The sequence below is a fragment of the Oreochromis niloticus genome, linkage group LG20 (assembly GCF_001858045.2).
Source record: "Oreochromis niloticus isolate F11D_XX linkage group LG20, O_niloticus_UMD_NMBU, whole genome shotgun sequence".
NCBI lineage: Eukaryota > Metazoa > Chordata > Actinopteri > Cichliformes > Cichlidae > Oreochromis > Oreochromis niloticus.
Window position 1 is genome coordinate 1954219 of NC_031984.2, and position 8807 is coordinate 1963025.

An 8807-nucleotide genomic window follows, 5' to 3' on the forward strand; every position below is an offset into this window, starting at 1 on the left:
AAGTACAATATATACAGGATAGCACAATATATACAGGATAGCAGCATTAATATAATGACAGTAAGTAAAGCACTTGAGAGGGTTTTACTTCTCATATTTCTTACCTCGACTTGTAGAGGAGTATGCAGCAGGACGGTTTCAGTTAAATGAGAGATACTTGAAGATAATGGGCAAGGTTTAATGCATGTTACAACTATAAATGGGACAGTCAGACACCAACATGTCTGCAGAGTTTGGTCTCTGTCTTGTGAATGAAAAGAGACATTCAATATGAAATCTGTTAAATATTTCAATACAACTAAAATGTATATAGTTGTAACATATGGTGGGAAATGAATGACAAACTGACAGCAATAAATGTTGTGAATAGTTCTGTATTTCTGTAATCTTCCAACACAAAAAAATGTCAAGAATGCACAACTAATTATTGTAGATTTGAGAAAAACATTTATTTTCATTTGAAGAACTTATCACATTGTGGTTGAATAAAAAAGTAGTAATTGTTCAATTGATTGCAATTTTTATACATATATATATATATATATATACTGTATACACACACACACACACACACACACATATCTATATATACACACATCTCTCTCTATATATATATATGTGTGTATATACAGTATATACATATATATATATATATATATATATATATATAATTATTTACTCTCTACATATATGTACATCAAATTTTAACTTTAAAATAATTACATTACACTACACAACTTGATGTCCTGAGTAACCATCTTAATATCCCTGAGTCCACAATTGTTCATAACATACACAATTATTGTGTATCACGAATGAGATCCTCTCTTAAGTTCACCAGAGCAGCACATATTCTCAGTATCTTGTCTACTTTAGGAGCCATGCTTATAGGAACAATTTGTGAAAGTATTTTGTAGACTTTCAAGCGTCTGATTGCTTTTTCAACATGGATTCTTATATTTGCAATCCGATGTGTGTATGTTACCTGTTCCTCAGTTAGCTGTCTATGTTTTTTTGTGAAAGCGGGTATTACTAATCTAACTTTTCTCTCAAAGAGTAAGTCTTTAATTGTAAAACCTCTATCTGCCATGACTTCATCACCAGGTTTTAGGTATGTTAATATTTCAGAGTCCATTGTGATAAATTTGTCACTCCGCCATATGCCGCAGACACAAACATGATTAGTCCACATGGTGCAACAGCAACCAAATATTTGACTGTGTTGTGTGAATAATAATGGCTGTATGATTCCCCTCTTGAGCCCAGATTTCTGGGTTTCTGTAAAAGGGTCTCACTGCAGTCTATAATGCATGTAGCATTTGGAAAGTTCTTCTTGAAGGCTTCAGGCATAGTTGCTTGAATAGTTTCTTTTGGGAGCCATGGAATTAATGGTCGGAGAACTTCCTCCAGCTTGTCTAACCAGTGTGAGATGATCTTGCTGGCCATGCTTTGTGATATATGAAACTGGCGGCTTAGGTCACCTATTACACAGTTACTCTTTAATTTCACAAGTGTCATGAAGACTTGATCTCGGACAGGCACTGTAAATTCATTGTTGTCATATCCTTCCAGTGTCGACACAAGTGTGTTAAATGTTTCTAAGGCTATCCCAGTGTACAGCAAAGCGTCTGCATCATTTTGAAGAATGAAATATGCAACTTCATCACACTGAGTCATCTTATCCTGCACATCTTTTCTGCGAGACCTGTTGCAGTATTGATGGTCTTGTTGCGAAGGATCCTCCCACTGTGTGTGGACTGAGTGCAGATGTGGCTCAGGGGGTTGTGTGGAGATGCTGGCCTGGTCTAATTCCACTGAACGTAACACTGTGGAGTCTGAATAAGACAAAAATATGATCAGATGTACACTCAAACTTAGCATAAGAGAAACTGTAAAGTGTCACTTAGCTTATTATATTTTTGAGTGAAATTTCTCATTCTACATTCTTTCACACAAATGCAAAATCATAAATGTCAACATAAAATGTTCCTAAGTCCCCTAAAAATTAGTCACAATTTTATTCAGTTACTGTGATTAGATTTTATTTTTCATTCTACAAAAAAAGTCACAAATGTTGGTATTTTTGCAAAGGTTGCCTTTAACGTTTTTACTTGAGTTTTCTCGACTTGAAAAAACATGTTCTTTATAAACACAAACATGAGCAAACATAAACTCTCTTTGGAGGGTGTTTGAGTCTTAAAGCTGCCAGCCACGCTAGTTTCTGATCCTCCTTCCGCGGCATAGAGTGCAGTGCGTAGGGCGGTGGGCACGGACAGGCCTTTCTAAGTTGTTGATGCTCAAGGCAAAATGTTTCTAATGATATACCAAAAATTTCAGACAAAGACAAAGAAAATGTTGACAGGCAAATTAGTATAGATGAAATTATTGATGTTATAAATTCTTTAAATGCTGGTAAAACAGCTGGTCCAGATGGATTGCCAATCGACCTTTATAAATACTTCAAAGATAAATTAGCACAGCCCCTCTTAGATATGTATATAGAATGTTTTAATACTGGTAATCTTACTGACTCATTAAGGGAGTCCCTGATAATATTGCTTCCTAAACCTGGAAAACTAAATAACAAGTGTGAAAATATGCGTCCTATAAGCTTAATTAACACAGACACTAAAATTATCTGTAAAATTCTCGCAAAAAGATTAGAAAGTGTTCTTCCAGTTATTATAGGAGATGATCAAAATGGATTTGTTAAACATAGGCAGGGTTTTCATAATGTAAGACGAGTCCTCAACATTCTTCATAATCAAAGTGAACAGGAAGATACAGCCATTCTTTCGCTCGACGCGGAGAAGGCTTTTGATAGAATCGAACGGTCATATCTCTTTGATGTCATTGTTAGATTTGGGTTTGGTAATTTATTTCTCCATTGGATCAAGCTACTACACTGTCAGTCTGTGGCTCAGGTTAAGACAAATGAGATAATTTCTGAACCATTTGACATTAAAAGAGGGTGCCCGCAGGGTTCACCTTTATCTCCACTTTTATTCCTTTTAGCTATTGAACCTCTGGCAATAGCTGTTAGAACCAGTGGACAAATTCAAGGTGTTAGGATTGGTAGAAAGGAGCATAGAATTGCTTTATTTGCTGATGATGTCATATTATTTTTAAAGCAACTAAAAATTTCTGTGCCTGCTATAAAGGATTTAATAGATCAGTTTGGGGCCTTCTCAGGGTATAAAGTAAATGTAACAAAATCATCATTAATGTTACTTAAACAAGGGTATAATCAAAACGTAAGTCAGAATATATCTGGCTTTACTGTTAATTCTGAACTCACTTATCTGGGCATCAAAATAGTTCCTTCATTAAAAGATACGGTGGCAATTAACTATAATACAATTCTACAGAAAATTTCTAAAGATTTGGAGCGTTGGATAAGTTTACCACTATCTATTATTGGAAGGATAAGTGTTCTTAAAATGAATGTATTACCTAAACTGTTGTATGTGTTTCAAAATGTCCCACTGGCTCCTCCTGCTGGATTGTTTACCAAATTAGCATCATTAATTAGAGAGTTCATTTGGAACAAGAAGCATCCCCGCATTCGTTTGTCTTTGTTGTATCTTCCCTTTGATTCAGGGGGGTTGAAATGTCCCAATTTTCACTGGTACTATCTGGCTATTCAACTAAGGACAATAATGTTTTATTTTTCATCCCAAAATACCCCGTCTTGGGTGGGGATGGAAGCAAATTCTCTTAAAATGCCATTAAATTTGTATTTATACTCTGCACAGCCAAAACAGTTAAAGAAAGAAACAAATAATCCTATAGTCCAAAATATGATTGAAGTTTGGTTTACAATAAAAGAAATGATGAATATTAAGAATAATCTCTCTCAGTTTAGTCCTATTTGGGGAAATGCCTTATTTGTACCAGGAAACCTGGACGTAGGGTTCCAGGGTTGGGCAGAAAAAGGTGTTAAGAAAGTGGGTGATCTTTTTTGTGATGGAGTAATGGTTTCATTTGAGGATTTAGTTTCTAAATTTCAAATTCCCCAAAAACACTTTTTTAAGTATTTACAAATTAGAAGCTTCATTTCTTCCATGCAAAATCAGTCTCTCAACATTCCCCAGTTAAGTAAGTTAGAGGAGTTAATGGTGAAAAAAGGTGGTAATAAAGGTTTAATTTCAACATTCTATAACTGGATTGTATCTGCCTCTCTAGAAACATCAGTTTCTAAGTTGGTAGCTTGGAGAAAGGACCTAAATATCAATATTTCTGAGGAGACATGGAAGTTAATTTGCTTAAAATCACAAAAACTATCGATTAATAGTAACTTAAAGTTATTACAATACAATTGGATCATGCAATTATATATAACACCGGTGAAATTGAACAAATATAATAATAGAATTCCAGATACATGTTTTAAATGTGGAGAAGCCCGTGGAACATTTTTTCACTGTATATGGGAATGCAGAATTATCCGTGCATTTTGGCAGGAGGTGATGAACAAAATAAACCAAATTTTGAATAAAAAGATTGTTTTAGATGTAGAAATGTTGTTATTACATGTGTATTCTAAAAATCTTAAACTAAGAACCCATCAAATTGTGTTTATGGATTATTGTATATTACAGGCAAAACGTATGATTGCATTAAATTGGAAAAAATTAGATCCTCCTGCTATTGGGGCTTGGATAAATTCTTTGGCACAGTGTATGGCAATGGAAAGGATAACGTATTTTCTAAAAGACAAGTTAACATATTTCGATGAAATTTGGAAGCCATTTAAAAACTTTATAAAAGAAGTAAACATCGGACAACTCCTGCAGAAATGTGGATGAGGAGAAAATGGTTTAGTATATGCTAGCTATTTTTTTTTATTGTTCATGTCTTGAAGTTGTATAAATACCACATATTGTACAAATGTATATATATTCTATGTGTTTTGTTTTTCCTTTTATTGTTTTTTTTTTGTTTGTTGTAGGTTTGGTAGAGAGCAGGGTGGGAGGTGAGGGTGGGGGAAAGGGTTTCTATTACTACAGCATATTACGGGGAAAACAAACCTTTGTATGCTGTTGCAAAAAGCAATAAAAATATTGAAAACAAAATGTTTCTAATGCGTTTTTCAGTTTTCTTGAATTATTGTGGCAGCCGACAACAGCACACGCTGAACCCGAGCTCATCCTCGAACAGGTAAAGCCACTTATTACAGCACAAAGTAACTGATTTTGTTGCTAGCAACGACTGAACGCTGGCTCCCGCTTTGAGTAACCGGAAGTATAAAACCGGACAACGGAAGCAGTGGTCTGTCATGGCAGCCTACGTACGCTTTTACAGAAACCTGTGGATATGAACAGTAGGTGGGTACTACTAAGTCTTTCTGGGGAAGCCACGGTCTAGGACCGTGTAGCCTGATGTTAGAGACGCCGTTTGGCTGACAGCGAAAAAAGTGGAATAGAAGTGCACTGTGTGTGTGTGCATGAGTGAGTGAGTGTGGAGCAGACCAAAATTGTTGGTGAAAAATTGAGTCAAACCGAATGATACATACCAAAGTAGAGATCATGCAATTTTGGCTCAAGAGTTGGCAGTTCGCCTTGTAATCGGAAGGTTGCCGGTTCGAGCCCCGGCTTGGACAGTCTCGGCCGTTGTGTCCTTGGGCAAGACACTTCACCCGTTGCCTACTGATGGTGGTCAGAGGGCCCGGTGGCGCCAGTGTCCGGCAGCCTCGCCTCTGTCAGTGCGCCCCAGGGAGGCTGTGGCTACGATGTAGCTGCCATCACCAGTGTGTGAATGTGTGGATGACTGGTTGTGTAAAGCGCTTTGGGGTCCTTAGGGACTAGAAAAGCGCTATACAAGGCCATTTAACATTTACCATTTAAAAGAGTCAACACGAGGTGAACAGACAGCACCACTGCCCTAAAACCTTAAAGGGTTCAGCAGCATGTACAAATGCCATAAAAAAAAAGGCAAAGCAGAAGAAGAACGGCCCACTGGGCTCCTGACACGCCACAACTGTGAGCTGCTGCAGATGTGGGAGAGAGACAAAAACTGTGAGAAGTGGGGAGAAGAGAGCATGAAGGAAAAATGAAGTCTCTTGTTGTTAATGTGAGAGCACATGAAAATTGAATTCAAAATTTGGGCCGACTGACTCGTGGAGGTTGAGAAGTGTCCGGAACATCGCAGCAAAAGTTTAAGACATATTTAAATGGTAAATGGTGAGTGGCCTGTATTTGTATAGCGCTTTACTAGTCCCTAAGGACCCCAAAGTGCAAAGTCATCCACCCATTCACACACATTTTTGGGTGAGACAGGCCCATAGGCCCTGCATGCAAGCGTACTAGCACACATGCATGGAATGAAGAACAGCTTACACTATAGCTTACATTATACATATGCCTATATCTCTCATTGGTGTTAAAGCAGGGAAAATTTAACAGAGTTTTTGTTATCAAATGCTGAATTTATCCACTGCTGACATTTAACTCTCCAGCTTGCAGGACAATAGGTGAAACGTTTGTGAAAACAGGGAGGTGGCCGGTGTCTTGGAGTATCCAGCAGTATCAGGGGTAAAACTCTGACATTTCTCTCACAACGTGTAATCTGTCCTTCCTGTTCTTAAACATAACCAGAGGTTAAATGTTGCTATAAACTCTCTCTGCCATTTGTCAAGAGGTCTCCTGATTTTAGACCTTGACAATGTTTCTCCTGCCTATTGTTCCTTTACTATATATAAAAAATGTGTGTAATTTTGAAGTTTGAACTTCATTCACAGCTTGATTGTATGGTTTAAATTCCACTGTGGTGTTGATAGAGTCATAATAAAGAAAAAAAAGAAAGTGCCATTGTCTCAATACTTGGAGTAACTTTATTTAACATACCGGATATGTTATATCATATAGCATATCCAGTATGCCTCCAGAGAGTGCACTCAGAAAAATAAAGGTGCCAACTGGAACCAAAAGTGGTTCTTTAGACTGATGCCCTCGAAGAACCTTTTTTGGTGCCACAAAGAACCTTTCAAACAATGGTTCTTTGAAGAACCTTTTTTGGGCTCCTAAAGAGCCATCAAGAAATGGTTCTTTAAAGAACCATTTTAAAAAAGGTTCTTCAAATGGTTCTTTAAAAAAAAAAAACATTTTAAAGAACCATTTAAAATTTTTCAAAGTGTAATGCATCTCTGAGAACGTTAGAGCACTTTTGCAAATATGTGATATCTTGATAAATCGAGCAGATATTTGAAGTTTACACAGCTACATTCTTGTATGAAAATATCTTAAAAGTTTATTTTGTGAACCAGAAAGAGTAATATTTCAAACTCTGCCACTCTGTGTTCTTCCGCCACTGCCACGTTTGAGATTTGGACAAAATGGATTCTGGGATATTGCATTTCATCATTTTGAGCTGATTGGAGACCAGCCAAGATTTTTTTGCATCCAAGTCTGTGATTGGCTGGTTTTGTACAGAAAGAGTTGAGCGCGCACAGGCAGAAATGTTGAGAGCGCGAGCAATACATGCAAAAAAATGCAAAAACTGACTGAGAGGAGCTGCTATTCTGTGTGTGTGTGGATAATAGCAAACACTGAAATATATTTTTTGCATGCAGCAATAAATTTTGTTCACTCAAATTCAGCTTTTCTTCGCTCAAAATAAACTTCTCTTCAAAATGCAACACTTGCACCTGCAAATTTTTTTTACGTGCACTCAGAATAGTGGCACAAAAATAACACCATACAAACCAAGCTGAATGGTCACATAGAAAGAAGAATGTTTATTGTTAATCTGCCCAACACATACAGCTGAGCTTGTCAAAGCTAAACCCAGCATTTGGGTTGGATCGGAAGCAAAGGATTTACCACTTTATAATTACCTCACTCTGTCTGGGAGCACAAAGCTCTTCTGTAAAGAAAAATGTGAGAGAGCAGAAAATATCCTCATTAAAACAGATGAAACCACAGCTCAGAGCGGCAGATTCAGCATTGAATACAGCTCTAATCACATTATCATCAAGTTTGCTGAAAACACAATCATGGTTGGACTCATCAGCAGCAATGACAAGTCAGCGCACAGAGATGAGGTTCAGCAGCTGGCGTCCTGGTGCAGCGAGAAGAACCTGTCAGTGAATGTGGACAAAACCAAGGAGATGATTGTCAACTTCAGGCAGACTCGCTCCACCCACACACCACTCAGCACCCACAGTTCCATGGTAGAAACTGGTAACAGCATCAAGTTCTTGGAAGTTGACAGGGGATTTCTTAAGAATCACCCCGCAGTTCTTCAGCTTGAGAAACCTGAGTTAGAAAACACAAACACTGCAGTTTTTCAATGATGAGGATGTACACATCCTGGACAGGGAGGAACGCTGGTTTGAGCGCGGAGTCAAGGAGGCCATTTACGTGAAGAGGGAAAGACCATCTCTGAATCGAGGAGGGGGCCTAAGGGTACATCTTTCGCCATCTTACAACGCTGTGATTGCAGCCATTCCCCAACTCTCTGTGAATGGTACTCATGGCCATTGATCAGTGTTCTTTGATCAATGGGTTTTGGTCAGTGATTGTTGATCAATGGTCATGGGAATTTGCATAATTATGATTAAGGAACTGACCTCACAGCCCATTGTTCCTTCAGTGGGCTGGTTTCAGTCATTATGCAAATGTACTGTTTATAAGGTTTGGGGAAACCTGCAGTCAGCTGAGACTGAAGAAGTCACTTGGATGAGTGACGAAACGTTTCTCCCACAAAACGCTACGTCCAGATGAACAGATTCAACTTTTGGAGAAACACTGCAGTTGTCTTTCACTCGCGAGGGCAGTCATGGACGCATGACCTGTGTCTCATCACTG

At 37.9% G+C, this 8807-nt stretch overlaps 1 protein-coding gene across 1 annotated transcript in view; it reads left to right on the top strand.

Moving 5' to 3' along the window:
• The window catches only part of LOC109196138 (uncharacterized), a 64838-nt gene that overhangs the window by 22460 nt on the left and 33571 nt on the right, over positions 1-8807 (top strand). The window lies entirely within an intron of this gene.